This window comes from Kogia breviceps, chromosome X (assembly GCF_026419965.1).
Source record: "Kogia breviceps isolate mKogBre1 chromosome X, mKogBre1 haplotype 1, whole genome shotgun sequence".
Taxonomy (NCBI): domain Eukaryota; kingdom Metazoa; phylum Chordata; class Mammalia; order Artiodactyla; family Physeteridae; genus Kogia; species Kogia breviceps.
The window spans coordinates 18,707,172-18,721,313 of NC_081330.1; the positions used below are offsets into that span (position 1 = coordinate 18,707,172).

General features: G+C 40.8%; 1 protein-coding gene across 18 annotated transcripts in view; it reads right to left on the minus strand.

Moving 5' to 3' along the window:
* Window positions 1-14,142, minus strand: part of ARHGAP36 (Rho GTPase activating protein 36) — a 158,976-nt gene that overhangs the window by 136,452 nt on the left and 8,382 nt on the right. For 3 of the 18 annotated variants that reach the window (XM_067024229.1, XM_067024221.1, XM_067024208.1), the window contains exon 3: window positions 5,315-5,528. The exons of the other annotated variants lie outside the window; for them this stretch is intronic. The gene's annotated coding sequence lies outside the window, so the exon portion shown is untranslated. The remainder of the gene's footprint in view (window positions 1-5,314; window positions 5,529-14,142) is intronic. 18 annotated transcript variants of the gene reach the window in all.

Below are 14,142 nucleotides of genomic sequence, written 5' to 3' on the forward strand. Positions count from 1 at the left end.
ATTAGGAGGAGCTTCAAGATGGCGGAAGAGTAAGACGCGGAGATCACCTTCCCCACAAATACATCAGAAATACATCTACATGTGGGACAACTCCTACAGAACACCTTCTGAACTCTGGCAGAAGACCTCAGACCTCCCCAAAGGCAAGACACTCCCCAGGTACCTGGGTAGGGCAAAAGAAAAAAGAAAAAACAGAGACAAAAGAATAGGGACGGGACCTGCACCAGTGGGAGGGAGCTGTGAGGGAGGAAAGGTTTCCACACACTAGAAGCCCCTTCGCGGGCGGAGACTGCGGGTGGCGGAGGGGGGAAGCTTCGGAGCCGCGGAGGAGAGCGCAGCCACAGGGGTGCGGAGGGCAAAGCGGAGAGATTCCCGCGCAGAAGATCGGTGCCGACGGGCACTCACCAGCCCGAGAGGCTTGTCTGCTCACCCGCTGGGACGGGCGGGGCCGGGAGCTGAGGCTCGGGCTTCAGTCGGATCTGAGGGAGAGGATTGGGGTTGGCGGCGTGAACACAGCCTGAAGGGGTTAGTGCGCCACGGCTGGCTGGGAGGGAGTCCGGGAGAAGTCTGGAGCTGCCGAAGAGGCAAGAGACTTTTTCTTCCCTCTTCGCTTCCTGGTGCGCAAGGAGAGGGGTTTAAGCGCGCCGTTTAAAGGAGCTCCAGAGACGGGCACGGAGCTGCCGAAGAGACAGGAGACTTTTTCTTGCCTCTTTGTTTCCTGGTGCGCGAGGAGAGTGGATTAAGAGTGCCGCTTAAAGGAGCTCCAGAGATGGGCACGAACCGCGGCTATCAGCGCGGACCCCAGAGACGGGCATGACACACTAAGGCTGCTGCTGCCACCAAGAAGCCTGTGTGCGAGCACAGGTCACTCTCCACACCTCCCCTCCCGGGAGCCTGTGCAGCCCGCCACTGCCAGGGTCCCATGATCCAGGGACAGCTTCCCCAGGAGAACGCACGGTGCGCCTCAGGCTGGTGCAACGTCACGCTAGAATCTGCCGCCACAGGCTCGGCCCGCATCCGTATCTCTCCCTCCCCCCAGCCTGAGTGAGCCACAGCCCCCAAATCAGTGGCTCCTTTAACCCCGTCCTGTCTGAGCGAAGTACAGTTGCCCTGAGGTGATGAGGTGACCTACACGCAGAGGCGGGGCCAGTCCAAAGCTGAACCCCAGGAGCTGTGTGAACAAAAAAGAGAAAGGGAAATTTCTCCCAGCAGCCTCAGGAGCAGCGGATGAAATCTCCACAATCAACTTGATGTACCCTGCATCTGTGGAATACCTGAATAGACAACGAATCATCCCAAATTGAGGAGGTGGACTTTGGGAGCAATGATATATATACTTTTTTCTCTTTTCATGAGTGTGTATGTGTATGCTTCTGTGTGTGATTTTGTCTGTATAGCTTGCTTTTACCATTTGTCCTAGGGTTCTGTCTGTCCGTTTTTATTTTTTAATTACTTAAAAAACTTTTTTGTTCTTAATGATTATTATTTAGTTTTTACATTAATAAAGTTTCTAAACTTTATTTTACTTTATTTATTTTATTTTGTCTTCTTTCTTTCTTTTTTTTCACCCTTTTATTCTCAGCCGTGTGGAAGACAGGCTCTTGGTGCTACAGCCAGGCATCAGGGCTGTGACACTGAGGTGGGAGAGCCAAGTTCAGGACACTGGTCCACAAGACACCTCCCAGCTCCATGTAATATCATACAGCAAAAATCTCCCAGAGATCTCCATCTCAACACCAACACCCAGCTCCACTCAACGACCATCAACCTACAGTGCAGAGTACCCTATGCCAAACAACTAGCAAGACAGGAACACAACCCCATCCATTAGCACCAGAGCCTGTCTAAATCATAATAAGGCCACAGACACCTCAAAACACACCACCAGATGTGGACCTGCCCACCAGAAAGACAAGATCGAGCCTCATCCACCAAAACACAGGCACTACTCCCCTCCACCAGGAAACCTACACAACCCACTGAACCAAAGTTAGCCACTGGGGACAGACACCAAAAACAAGGGAAACTAGGAACCTTCAGCCTGCAAATAGGAGATCCCAAACACAGTAAGATAAGCAAATAAGACAGAGAAACACAGCAGATGAACAAGCAAGGCAAAAACACACCAGACCTAACAAATGAAGAGGAAATAGGCAGTCTAGCTGAAAAAGAATTCAGAATAATGATAGTAAAGATGATCTAAAATCTTGGAAATAGAATGGAGAAAATATAAGAAACGTTTAACAAGGACCTAGAAGAACTAAAGAGCAAACAAACAGTGATGAACAACACAATAAATGAAATAAAAAATTCTCTAGAAGGAATCAATAGCAGAATAACCGAGGCAGAAGAACAGATAAGTGACCTGGAAGATAAAATAGTGGAAATAACTACTGCAGAAGAATTCGAGACAGTCTCAGAGACCTCTGGGACAACATTACATGCACCAACATTTGAATTATAGGGGTCCCAGAAGAAGAAGAGAAAAAGAAAGGGAATGAGAAAATATTTGAAGAGACTATAGTTGAAAACTTCCCTAATATGGGAAAGGAAATAGTTAATCAAGTCCAGGAAGCACAGAGAGTCCCATAGAGGATAAATCCAAGGAGAAACACGCCAAGACACATACTAATAAAACTATCAAAAATTAAATACAAAGAAAACATATTAAAAGCAGCAAGGGGAAAACAACAAATAACACATAAGGGAATCTCCATAGGTTAACAGCGGATCTTTCAGCAGAAACTGTGCAAGTTGGAAGGGACTGACAGCACATATATAAAGTGATGAAGGAGAAAAACCTACAACCAAGATTACTCTACCCAGCAAGGATCTCATTCAGATTTGAGGGAGAAATTAAAACCTTTACAGACAAGCAAAAGCTGAGAGGGTTCAGCACCACCAATCCAGCTTTACAAAAAGTACTAAAGGAACTTCTCTAGGCAGGAAACACAAGACAAGGAAAAGACCTACAATAATAAACCCAAAACAATTAAGAAAATGGTAATAGGAACATACATATCGATAACCACTCTAATTGTAAATGGCTTAAATGCTACAACCAAAAGACATAGACTGCCTGAATGGAAACAAAAATAAGACCCATATCTATACACTCTACAAGAGACCCACTTCAGACCTAGGAACACATACAGACTGAAAGTGAGGGGATGGAAAAAGATATTTCATGCAAATGGAAACCAAAAGAAAGCTGGAGTAGCAATTCTCATATCAGACAAAATAGACTTTAAAACAAAGACTATTACAAGAGACAAAGAAGGACACTACATCATGATCAAGGGATCAATCCAAGAAGGAGATATAACAATTTTAAATATTTATGCACCCAACATAGGTACAACTCAATACATATGGCAAAAATTAACAGCCATAAAAGGAGAAATTGACAGGAACACAATCATAGTAGGGGACTTTAACATCCCACTTTTACCAATGCACAGATCATCCAAAATGAAAATAAAAAAGGAAACACAAGCTTTAAATGATACAATAAACAAGATGGACTTAATTGATATTTATACAACATTGCATCCAAAAACAAGAGAATACACATTCTTCCCAAGTGCTCATGGAACATTTTCCAGGATAGATCATATCTTGGGTCACAAATCAAGCCTTGGTAAATTGAAGAAAATTGAAATCGTATCAAGTATCTTTTCTGACCACAACACTATGAGACTAGATATCAATTACAGAAAAAATCTGTAAGAAATACAAACACATGGAGGCTAAACAACACACTACTTAATAACCAAAATATAACTGAAGAAATCAAAGAAGAAATAAAAAAATAACTAGAAACAAATGACAAAGAAAACACAATGACCCAAAACCTATGGGACGCAGCAAAAGAAGTTCTAAGAGGGAAGTTTATAGCAATACAATCCTACCTTAAGAAAGAAGAAAATTTTCAAATAAACAACCTAACCTTATACCTAAAGCAATTAGAGAAAGAAGAAAAAAAAAACACCCCAAGGTAGCAGAAGGAAAGATATCATAAAGATTGGATCAGAAATAAATGAAAAAGACATGAAGGAAATGATACCAAAGATCAATAAAACTAAAAGCTGGTACTTTGAGAAGATAAACAAAATTGATAAACCATTAAACAGACTCATCAAGAAAAAAAGGAAGAAGACTCAAATCAATAGAATTAGAAATGAAAAAGGAGAAGTAACAACTGACACTGCAGAAATACAAAGGATCATGAGAGATTACTACAAGCAACTATATGCCAATAAAATGGACAACCTGGAAGAAATAGACACATTGTTAGAAAAGCACAACCTTCCGAGACTGAACCAGGAAGAAATAGAAAATATGAACAGACTAATCACAAGCATTGAAATTGAAACTGTGATTAAAAATCTTCCAACAAACAAAAGCGCAGGAGCAGACGGCTTCACAGGCGAATTCTATCAAACATTTAGAGAAGAGCTAACACCTATCCTTCTCAAACTCTTCCGAATATAGCAGAGGGAGGAACACTCCCAATTTCATTCTACGAGGCCGCCATCCCTCTGATACCAAAACCAGACAAAGATGTCACAGAGAAAGAAAACTACAGGCCGATATCACTGATGAACATAGATGCAAAAATCCTCAACAAAATACTAGCAAACAGAATCCAACAGCACATTAAAAGGATCATACACGATGATCAAGTGTGGTTTATCCCAGGAATGCAAGGATTCTTCAATATACACAAATCAAGCAACGTGATACACCATATTAACAAATTGAAGTAGAAAAACCATATGATCATCTCAATAGATGCAGAGAAAGCTTTCGACATAATTCAACACCAATTTATGATGAAAATCCTGCAGAAAGTAGGGAGAGAGGGAACTTACCTCAACATAATAAAGACCATATATGACAAACTCACAGACAACATCATCCTCAATGTTGAAAAACCAAAACCATTTCCACGAAGATCAGGTAAAACACAAGGTTGCCCAACTCACTACTATTATTCGACATAGTTTTGGAAGTTTTAGCCACAGAAGTCAGAGAAGAAAAATAAATAAAAGGAATCCAAATAGGAAAAGAAGAAGTAAAGCTGTCACTGTTTGCAGATGACATGATACTATACATAGAGAATCCTAAAGATTCTACCAGAAAACTCCTAGAGCTAATCAATGAATTTGGTAAAGTAGCAGGATACAAAATTAATGCACAGAAATGTCTTGCATTCCTATACACTAATGATGAAAAATCTGAAAGTGAAATTAAGAAAACACTCCCATTCACCTTCGTAACAAAAGAATAAAATATCTAGGAATAAACCTACCTAAGGAGATAAAGATCTGTATGCAGGGGCTTCCCTGGTGGCGCAGTGGTTGAGAATCCGCCTGCCGATGCAGGGATCACGGGTTCGTGCCCTGGTCCGGGAAGATCCCACATGCCGCGGAGCAACTAAGCCCGTGAGCCATGGCCGCTAGGCCTGCGCGTCCGGAGCCTGTGCTCCGCAACGGGAGAGGCCACAGCAGTGAGAGGCCCGCATACTGCAAAAAAAAAAAAAAAAAAAAAAAGATCTGTATGCAGAAAACTAAAAGACACTGATGAAAGAAATTAAAGATGATAAAAATAGATGGAGAGATATACCATGTTCTTGGATTGGAAGAATCAACATTGTGAAAATGACTCTACTGCCCAAAGCAATCTACCGATTCAATGCAACCCCTATCAAACTACCACTGGCATTTTTCACAGAACTAGAACAAAAAATTTAACTATCTGTATGGAAACACAAAAGACCCCGAATAGCCAAAGCAATCTTGAGAAAGAAAAACGGAGCTGGAGGAATCAGGCTCCCTGACTTCAGACTATACTACAAAGCTACAGTAATCAAGACAGTATGGTATAGGCACAAAAACAGAAATATAGCTCAATGGAACAGGATCAAAAGCCCAGAGATAAACCCATGCACATATGGTCACCTTATCTTTGATAAAGGAGGCAAGAATATACAGTGGAGAAAAGAAAGCCTCTTCAATAAGTGGTGCTGGGAAAACTGAACAGCTACATATAAAAGAATGAAATTAGAACACTCCCTAACACTAATACACAAAATTAAACTCAAAATGGATTAAGACCTAAATGTAAGGCCAGACACCATCAAACTCTTAGAGGAAAACATAGGCAGAACACTCTATGATATAAATCACAGCAAGATCCTTTTTGACCCATCTCCTAGAGAAATGGAAATAAAAACAAAAATAAACAAATGGAACCTAATGAAACTTAAAAGCTTTTGCACAGCAAAGGAAACCATAAACAAGACCAAAAGACAACCCTCAGAATGGGAGAAAATATTTGCAAATGAAGCAACTGACAAACGATTAATCTCCAAAACATACAAGCAACTCATGAAGCTCAATGTCAAACAAGAAAACAACCCAATCCAAAAATGGGCAGAAGACCTAAATAGACATTTCTCCAAAGAAGATATACAGATTGCCAACAAACACATGAGAGAATGCTAAACATCATTAATCATTAGAGAAATGCAAATCAAAACTACGAGATATCATCTCACACTGGTCAGAATGGCCATCATCCAAAAATCTACAAACAATAAATGCTGGAGAGGGTGTGGTGTAAAGGGAACACTCTTGCAGTGCTGGTGGGAATGTAAATTGATACAGCCACTATGGAGAACAGTATGGAGGTTCCTTAAAAACCTACAAATAGAACTGCCATATGACCCAGCAATCCCACTACTGGGCATATACCCTGAGAAAACCATAATTCAAAAAGAGTCATGTACCAAAATGTTCATTGCAGCTCTATTTACAATAGCCATGACATGGAAGCAACCTAAGTGTCCATCAACAGATGATGGATAAAGAAGATGTGGCACATATATACAATGGAATATTACTCAGCCATAAAAAGAAATGAAACTGAGTTATTTGTAATGAGGTGGATAGGCCTGGAGTCTGTCATACAGAGTGAAGTAAGTCAGAAGGAGAAAAACAAATACCATATGCTAACACATATATATATATGGAATCTAAGAAAAAAAATGTCATGAAGAGATTAGTGGTAGGATGGGAATAAAACACAGACCTACTAGAGCATGGATCTGAGGTTATGGGGAGGGGGAAGGGTAAGCTGTGATGAAGTGAGAGAGTGGCATGGACATATATACACTACCAAATGTAAAACAGATAGCTAGTGGGAAGCAGCCGCATAGCACAGGGAGATCAGCTCGGTGGTTTGTGACCACCTAGAGGGGTGGGATGGGGAGGGTGGGAGGGAGGGAGACGCAAGAGGGAAGAGATATGGGAACATATGTATATGTATAACTGATTCACTTTGTTGTAAAGCAGAAACTAAAACACCATTGTAAAACAGTTATACTCCAATAAAGATGTTAAAAAAAACTGAAAATAGAACTGCCATACGACCCAGCAATCCCACTACTGGGCATATACCCTGAGAAAACCATAATTCAAAAAGAGTTATGTACCGAAATGTTCATTGCAGCTCTATTTACAATAGCCAGGACATGGAAGCAACCTAAGTGTCCATCAACAGATGAATGGATAAAGAAGATGTGGCACATATATACAATGGAATATTACTCAGCCATAAAAAGGAACAAAACTGAGTTATTTGTAGTGAGGTGGATGAACCTAGAGACTGTCATACAGAGTAAAGTACGTCAGAAAGAGAATAACAAATACCATATGCTAACACATATATATGGAATCTTAAAAAAAAAAAAGAAAAAAAATGGTCAGAAGAACCTAGTGGCAATACAGGAATAATGATGCAGACCTACTAGAGCATGGACTTGAGGATACGGGGAGGGGGAAGGGTAAGCTGGGACGAAGTGAGAGAGTGGCATGGACATATATACACTACCAAATGTAAAACAGATAGCTAGTCGGAAGCAGCCACAGAGCACAGGGAGATCAGCTCGGTGTTTTGTGACCACCTAGAGCAGTGGGATAGGGAGGGTGGGAGGGAGGGAGACGCAACAGGGAAGAGATATGGGGACATATGTTTATGTATAACTGATTCACTTTGTTATAAAGGAGAAACTAACACATTATTGTAAAACTATTATACTCCAATAAAGATGTTTAAAAGAATTAAATTAAATTTAAAAAATAAAGATATTACTTTGCTTACCACTTCCTCTCCTGTCATAATAAGTTATTATTATTTATTTTACGATATGTAGATTTGCTGAAAAAAAAAATTCAGTGTCCTGACAGCTGAATTTCTCACTTTCAAGTCAATCCTCATATATACAAGCCAGGGTGGCATATAGAGTAGTCAGGAAAGGAACAAGGGACCCTCACTTGGATGAGTTCTTCGTAACCGTCAACTTTACCCACTTATAAATTATGAGAGTGGAACATACTATATTTGGTTTAAGTATGGACACTGTTCTCAGTTATTACATTCAGTTTCTCTGGTCTAGGCAAATACTTTGTAAAGGTGTTTCATATTTTCTATTGAATTTGTTTCTAAGAAAAATTTCGTCTTATTTCTATTATAGATCCCAGTTAATTAAAGATGTATATTGCAAACTCCAGGAAACCACTGAATTTTTAAAAAGAGGTACAAATTAAAAGCCAATAGTAGAGGTAAAATGGAATAAAAATGCTCAATTTTTAAAAAGTGTAAAAATTTTAAAGTCAAAGAAGAAATGGAATAAATAGAAAACAGCTAGCATGATGGTACATTTCAAGCAAACTATATCAATAATTACAATAAGTTCAAGTTGTCTAAATATACCACTTAAAAGACATAGATTTTTCACATAGAATAAAAAAGCAAGACACAATTATGTCCTCTACAAGAAACCTACTTTTAAATTAAAAGATCCATATAGGGTAAAAGCAAAGGAAAAAAATTCAGTGTTTTCATTTCCTGGCCTTGGCAGATGTTGCTCAGTGTTGGATAAAGTGAGGAAGGTGACATCAGAACAAGACAGCAAGGAGAAAAGAATATACATGTCTAAAATTCCTCATACAAAACCCTTAGAGTTTGACGTTTTCTGAAATTCAGAATTTGGGGTATTTTGGACAGGCAATATGGTGAATATATGGTATATTATATAACACCCCTGGGGGGTGTTACAAACACATTAGCATTTCATAGTGAAATGGATAGTCACATAAACAGGTTAAATAAAGACTATACATAGCCTCATATCAATTCAGGTCAAGTTTTGCTGCCTATGAGTTTTGGTGGGAAACTTATGAAACCTTATGGTTTTTAGAGATTACTGAATTTTGGAATTATAGATAATGGATCATGGTCCATGTTCACGTCAGTCAAGGAGGAGCACAAAGAAAAGTAGTGAGACCCACAAATGAGGCCATGCTGAAGCCTCCTTGGTTTGGGGATACAGGTCCATTCTTCACTTTTTCCAGCCAGAGACAGCAATTGTCCTCCAGCCTGAAGCCCCCAAAGTGCACAGTACTTTGAGTGTAGGGTTGTGGATCACTTAAGGCAAAGTTATGCCCACTATACATGCAGAGAACATGACCTTAGGATAGAAGCACTGCATACATTATGGCCAAGTGCTGACCATGGCTGGCATCAGGAACGACTGGAACAGAACAGCTCTGATGTGTTCTTTTAATATACTGAATTCATGTGCAAGATTTTATCTGGAGAAAGGGTACTAAACTATAGCCAAAAAATGTGTCGGCCATAGCATTGAAAAGTACATTGGATTGTTTCATTGAAATTTGCTAAGAGAGTAGAACTTAAATATTCTCAGTAAAGAAAGAAAGAGAGGGAGGGAGAGAAAGAGAGAGAGGGAGGGAAGGAGGGAGGGAAGGAGGGAGGAAGGAAGGAAGGAAGGAAATATGAGGTGACTGATATGTTAACTCAATATCTAACCATCATGTTGTACACTTTAAATATCTTACAATTTTATCTGTCAATTATACCTCAATATAGCTGGAAAATTTAAAAAAAAGAAAGAAAAGTGGCTTAATTTTATTCTACTGGAGTTTGTAGATGTGTAGATTCACGTATTTCATCAAATTAGGGAAGTTTTGGGCCATTATTGCCTCTAATATTCTTTCTACCCCTTCCTCTCTTCTCTTCTAGGACTCCCATTGTGATTGTGTTGGTCTTGATGCTGTCCCATAGGTCCAGTAGGAGCTTACTCAGCCATATCGAAGGCAGAAATATAATCAATTCCCCTTGACCACAGCATATAAACTTCCTAGGGGAATATGTGGATGTCTGATATAATGCAGATAAGCCACGTCATAAGCAGACTGTGGAAATGATGGAAAGTTGGTGGTAAGCTTCATAGAAATACAGTTGGCAGGGCTGGTCCTTAGATATAGACAAAAATATGGAGGCCTACTTCAGCGGCCATCAACCTTTTTTCCACTCCTACATTCATCACATGCATAATACACCATCAGTAATTCTCATTTTATACTTAGTGATTCTCACGGAGGGGGTGCCCTACAGCACATCTACCCCATGGAGCTTATGGTATGCCCCCTTCTGTGCACTCTCAGTCCCTCACAGGTTTAAATCACTGTAATGAATGGCATAGTGGAAGCCTCACATATTTCTACCACTAAATCCTTCCCGACATCAGCCTGCAGCAAAGTCCACGATGTCCATCAAAAGTCATTCCTGGAGGCTGAGGTCTTCTGAGGCAGCATGATAAACCAGGAAAAACTTCAGCTGAGGGTTGGACATATTTAGGTTCTAATCTCACCTCTGCCAGTTATTAGCTGTGTGACTTTGAGAAAAATCACTTAACCTCTCTGAATGTATTTACTCAACTGTAAAAGGGGGAAAATAATAACACGAACAACTCTGCAGAGTTGTTGTGAGAATTAAATGAAATTGGGCTTCCCTGGTGGCGCAGTGGTTGAGAGTCTGCCTGCCGATGCAGGGGACACGGGTTTGTGCCCCGGTCCGGGAAGATCCCACGTGCCACGGAGCGGCCGGGCCCGTGAGCCATGGCCGCTGAGCCTGCGCGTCCGGAGCCTGTGCTCCACAACGGGAGAGGCCACAACAGTGAGAGGCCCACGTACCACAAAACAACAACAACAACAACAACAAAAAATGAAATGAAGTTTATAGTCAAGGGGTGAAGGTGAGATGCAAATCTTACAAACTTAATACAGGCCAAGCAGTGGCATGCAAGGAGCATAGCATGGAGTAAGGTAAAACTGGATTTGAAACCTGGCTCTGCGTTTACCAGCTCTGTGACCCTGTTAGTCTCTTAATTAGCTTAACTGGTTTCCTCATCTGCATAATGGTGATAAGAACACATCATAAAGGACAGTCATTAAGATTTAATGGGAGAATGTAAGTGAAAAAAAAACATGTGTGCATGCTTTCCACAGATATTTTTTGAGCATATGGGAGTATGATGGAGATCAGTGTAGTGTAGGGAAAGGTGGGGGAATACTTTAGAAAGAGTGCTCAGGAAAGCCCATTACTGGCACTAAGAAGCTGATGGAAGAACTTAGCAAATGGGAGTTTCCATCCTTTGCAAATTTTCAAAACTTGCACTACTTCCACCCGGACAACTTTTAAAAGGTTCTCTCCTTCAAAAAGCACATATCCGCTTCCCTGGGGTACAGATTCCTGTTGACCAGTTTCTTCCTTTCACCTCAGTCTCATGTGTTGCCCCTCCAGGGCAAAAACCTCTGAGACAGCAAGGACACTGCTGATTCTGTTTCAGTAATCAGCCTCTTTCCATGTTTCCTTCCTTGAATCATGCCTGCTATTTTGTTTGTAGGAGTCCTCTTCTTTTTTAAAAACTTTTTTTATGAGAACTTTATTCAGATATAATTAACAAACCACTATCACTGACCACAGGCTGAAGAGCAGGTCTCTTAAGTCTGGTCAGAGACCAAGCTGCTAACACCGAATACAATTCCCGTGTTTAACCCTGGGCTCCAACCAAAAACCTAACCTAATACACAGCCTGAATCCCTAACTCTGGACTTGGAGACTTAACCCTGATTTCAGACTGAAACCTTGACCACGGTCCCAGATAGGGACCTCAATTCTATCCATAAACTGAGCCTCTTTCTGGCCATACTCCAAGGCCTTAACTCCGATTAAACTGAGTCCCTAGATCTAGTCACATAGTCACTGGCTATGTCTGGTCCAAGACTAAGTAGTGTAGTTATGACCAGTCCCAGAATGAGTCTCTAACCTTGATTTCCAATTGAACCTTAACTATGGCTACTGATAAGCCCTTAATTCGTGATACAGAGATGCAACCTATGATCAGACATAGACTCTAAACCTGTCCCAGGCTGAGTCTCAAGCTTGAGCTACAAACTGTGACCTAACTCTGGGATATACTTAATATCTTCCACTGACCACAAAATGAGTGCTCAGCATACGCACTGACCGAGCTCTAACCCTGACCACAAACTGAAGCTCTAACTCGGTCACAGCCTGAGATCTGATCTTGGAAACCTACCCAGCTACAATTTCCACCGACTTAGCACTAACCAGAAAATGACCCCAATATTGGCAACAGAATGACTACTAAACTTGGCCTCATACAGAAACCAAAACATGTAGAGAGACTGAACTCTAAACTTGGCCAAAGACTGTGCCTTAATCCTGGCCAAGAAGTGAAACCAAATCTTCTTCAAAACTTGAGGATATAGTCCAACCACATCTTACGCCCTAATCCTGTTCACAGATAGAACGCTGAACATAGCCACAGCCTGAGACTTAACTCTGTTCATAGCTCAAGTTCTAAACCTGGCCAGATACTGAGTTCATAAATCTGACTATGGAATAATCCACTGAACCTGGGCCCCATCAATGGCCACTGATTTTGCCCCTAAATCTTATAGCCTCTAACTGCTTACAAACTCAGTTTCCGGTCACAGACTGAATTCTTAACTCTCATCACAGACTGAGCCCATAATACTTAACCTCTAGCCTGAGTTTTCACCCTGAAAATAAAACTTACGCTCCCAAAATGGCTAATGACTGATCCTGAATCTTTGGGGTAGACTGAACCTATCTCTGGCTAAATGCTAGCCCCAGACTGAATCTCAACTCTGACCACAGCTTTAACCTTAATCCTAGCCACAGACACAGCCAACACCAGAAACTGAACGGTTCACCAAAACTGGGCAAAGACTGAACCCAAACTTTGAATGTGAATTAAGGACAAAACAAAACAGATACTTTTCTTAGTCTTTGCCGAAAACCTAACAAGAGATTAATTTTAACCCTGAGCACAGATACAACTCACCATGGCAAAGGGCGCACCATGGGAGCTCTATTTCTGGGTACATTCTGAGCACTGCCCTGGGACAAAGACCTTAAATCCTGCCCATAATCTGAGACCCAAAGACTAAACCCTAAGCCTGGCTGAAGAATGATTCCTAACTCTACAGGGTTAGATCGAAACCCTCCTCATATTATTAGAACTAACAACAGGCTAAGATTGAGTACTAAACTTTGTCACAGACTGATTCTTAACCCCATAAACAAAGTTCACTATATTAGTGGCCACAAACTGAGTCCTAGCACTAGCTTGAGATTGAGCAATCAGTCTGGCCACAATCCTAGCCCTCAACTGGGGAGAGATGTACCCATGACACTGGGCAGGGTAGGGGCGCTAAAAATTAGCACAGACTGAACTCTACTACTGATACCAGAATGCCTGCTACACTAGCCAGAGTCTAAGTCCCAAATTGACAACAGGACATGAACACTCTAAACTCAAACCCTGGCAAAAGCCTTAGCCCCAAACCCTGATTGCTGCCTGAGTCTCTAAATCTAAACACAAGCTGGATCCTATGTGTTGTCCATTTTCACACTAACTTTTTTTGTAGACTGACATATAACATTGGCAGCCAACCTGAGAAATATGTTTACACTCTTAGCCCTAAAACCTTCTTCGTAGTAAGTTTTAACTTGGCCATTGGGAATCCTCAAACTCTGGTAAAAGGTTAATCAGATACAAAAATCAGTTGCATTTCTATATATGAACAACAAACTATCTGAAAATTAAATTAAGAAAACATCTCATTTACAATAGCATCAAAGCAACAAAATACGTAGGAATAAACTTAACCAAGGAGGTGAAAGACTTGTACGCTGGAAACTATATAATACTGATGAAAGAAA